This window comes from Alligator sinensis, unplaced genomic scaffold (genome assembly GCF_000455745.1).
Source record: "Alligator sinensis unplaced genomic scaffold, ASM45574v1 scaffold682_1, whole genome shotgun sequence".
Taxonomy (NCBI): Eukaryota; Metazoa; Chordata; order Crocodylia; family Alligatoridae; genus Alligator; species Alligator sinensis.
The window spans coordinates 1,985,262-1,988,903 of NW_005842011.1; positions in this window are offsets into that span (position 1 = coordinate 1,985,262).

The window sequence follows — 3,642 nt, forward strand, 5'->3', positions numbered from 1 at the left end:
TTCCCTCAGATAGAGGTCAGACTGATAGGCCTGTAGTTCCCTGAATCTACTTTCCTCCCTTTCTTGAAGATAGGCACCACATTGGCCTTCTTCCAATCTATGGGCACTTCACCTGAGAGCCATGAGTTCTCAAAGATCCGTGCCAGTGGCTGAGCTACAATGCCTACCAGCTCCTAAAGTACCCTGGGGTGTAACCTGTCAGGGCCAGCTGACTTGAAGGTGTCCAGCCTCTCAAGGTGTTCCTTCACATGGTCTACATTGATGTAGGGTAACAGTTCTCCTTCCCCCAGGCTGTCCTGTACTGTATTGAGCAGGGCTGTTCCTTGGGGCTGGTGAAATGTAATGAATTCCAGCAAAGTTTGCACCAGAATTCGTTGCTCCAGGGCACCACATTTACATGTATGCCCAGGACTGAAGCACATTGAGTCAAGGCAGAGCAGCCCCGGCTGGCAGGAGGTCCAGGGGTCAGCCTGCCAGACTGGGGCCGCTCTGACCTGAATCAATATGCTACAGAGGGGCTGGCTGGAGCACAAGAGTGCTCCAGTATGGGGCTAGCCCCTGCACTGAAGCACCTTTGTGCTTCAGCCAGCCCCGTCAGCCAGCCCCGTCAGTGTCTACACATGCATTGCAGTGCACTAAGTAACCCCACTGTAGGATAGCACTTGTGTTAACAAATGCTAACCTACAGTGGCATTTACTAGTTTACTGTGGCCTAATAGGGCTGTGCATATAGATGCTGAGATTTTACTGTGGAGCTAATTAGGCAACTCCACAGTAAATATCTTGTGTAAATGTGCCCAGTATAGGATGAATAACCTTAGAAAAATATTATGCGATTCCCAAGGACTTCTATGCCTACAGCACCAAGTAGTCTTCACCAAGTAGTCTTCAGTATTTTTAAGTTCAAGAGGGAATATGGATATTCAAAGATAACACATATCATATTCACCTAACTCATCACTGATGCATTATTATTAATGTAATTATTTATTGGTTATTAATATTTGAGACCTTCACTGCAAATGCACACTCAACCATCTACGATGAACTTATCATACCATTCAATGTTAAGTGCAAAGGGGGAAGTGCAAAGTCCAGAAAGGGCAGTAAATCAACAGACTGTTGACCAGGAGGGTCCTTTTCTATTTCAAGTTCTAAATATCAGTAAAGCTATTGAAATAAACAGGAAACCCAAGCTAAGTACAGTAGGATTTCTCCCCATCACTAAAGTGGTCTATTGGCAACTCATATAAAGAGGTTAAAACAGGCATGGATTTTTGTGGATGATTTCTTTATTTGGACCAGCTATATATTTGGGAGAGAAAGATAGAGAAAAGTTTGGGTACCAAGTACATCCTCAGAGGATTAGTGCAAAGGTGCATCTATATCCCTACCATCTATATAGTTGGTTCAATAAAAGAGATCACCCACAAAGTCCTTGCTTCTCGTGTTTTTTGTAGATTATCATAGCTACAATGTCATCCTAACACTAATTAAAACAAATATTTCACTCTCCTGACTGCTAGCTGAAGTGAGCTTCAGCATTTTTCTGTACCTGAAGCAGCAGAATTATTTGACAATTTAGAATTTGAAAGAGAGAGATAAGTAAGTTCAGCTCTGATAGATGTAGGCAACAGTAGTGGCAGGACTGAAATAAGAGAAAAACGGGTGAATGGTACAGCTGTTTTCCTACTCAACTTTTATACATTCTGATCAGAGAATGTCTAGGATGCAGCCTCCAAAAGCACAAAAAGAACATTTATAGGAATGTACTAGATAACAGTTGCATAAGACAAACAATTATGAAACAGGTAGGTTACAGGTCAGAATGAAATGAAACAGTAAGGGTGTAGCATAAAAAAAACATACTCGGAAGCAGTGCATTGGTTTTCAACATAGTTAATGAATAATAAAATGAAAAGAAAACATTGTCCAAAGCTGGTATATTTTCCCATTACTTGGCAGTCTCAGACTTTAAAAACCCAATTGGTAATGATGAGGACGTAAATTTAGAATGGTGAGCCCGGTTGCTACCAGTAAAAATTGCAAGATAAATACATTTCCGCTGAGGCACAAAGGTTATTTATTGAATCCCTAACAACATATTAAAACTGATGTAAATGTTAAGCAAAACCTTCAAAGTGTGAAGATTTCAATTATTACTTTTTCAAGAATGGTCAAATTTCAGAGAAAAAAACTGTGAACTTGAACGAGGATTAGACTTAAAAATTGGACCACTTTCCAGGTTTTGCAATTTTGTGAACAAAATATAAATTCAAAATTCAGTTTGCACAAGTTAAATTTTCTCATTTAAAATGTGAATACTTGGGGTTTTCCACAAAATCACTATTTTCTGGCATTTCAAAGCTAAGATAGCTTTGTAAGGCTAAGTACAGAGTTTCCAAAAGCCTGAAGGCAGAAGTGCTCTATCACACTTTACTTGAAGTGCTCAAACTGATATTCAGCATTTGATAGTGGGGAGCCTCAGAGCCTGCCTGCACTGTCCCAGACCAGCAGGTAGAGGGCACTCTCACATTCCTCCCAGCATGCCCTGTGGATTCCCTGGGCTGCCGAAGACTCCTGAGCAGAGCCAAATGGGCCAGCCACCCTGATTGGCTGCTGGTCATGGGCCACCATGACCCAAACTCCTGCCATATTACTGTGGACCCTCTCCCATGCCCCCCTCCCCACCCCACCATTGTGACTTGCATATGTCTCTGTATCCCAACCTGCCTGCAACCTGCCATGGTGTCCTGACACCTGCACCCAAGCAGGGAAACCCAGGAGTTAGGGTGGGTTGTACTGGTTGATCTGCTCAACTCTCATGGGAGTCTTACCTCAACTCTCAGTCTTACCTCAATCCTGGGGAAACTCTTTGAGAAGATCATCAAGGAGCACATTTGTGATGGGCCGGCATCAGGGGTGATGCTGAGGGGCAACCAGCACGGTTTCATTAGGGGCAGGTCACGTCCGACCAACCTGATTGCCTTTTACGATCAGGTCACAAAAGCATTGGATGCAGGTGTCACCATGGATGTAGTCTTTCTGGACTTCAGCAAGGCCTTTGACACTGTCTCTCATCCCATCCTCGTTAAAAAACTAGGTGACTGTGGCATCGATGCCTACACGGTCAGATGGATTGCTAATTGACTGAAGGGTCGTACTCAGAGGGTGGTGGTGGACGGGTCATATTCGACCTGGGGGGAAGTGGGCAGTGGAGTCCCCCAGGGCTCGGTCCTTGGGCCCGCACTGTTCAATTTCTTTATCAGTGATTTGGACGATGGGGTGAAAAGCAACCTGTTCAAATTCGCTGATGATACCAAAATCTGGGGTGAGGTGGGCATGCTAGTAGGGAGGGAAAGACTGCAGAAAGACCTGGATAGGTTGCAAGGGTGGGCTGACAAAAACAGGATGCGTTTCAATACGGACAAGTGCAGGGTGCTGCACTTGGGCAGTAGTAACCAGCAGCACACTTATAAGATGGGAAACTCCCTTCTTGAGAGCACAGAGGCAGAAAGGGATCTTAGAGTTATCACTGACTCCAAGGTGAACATGGGCCGACAATGTGAGGTCACGTTCGGCAGGGCTAACCGGACCCTATCGTGCATCCACAGGTGCATCTCAAGTAGGGCCAAGGAGGTG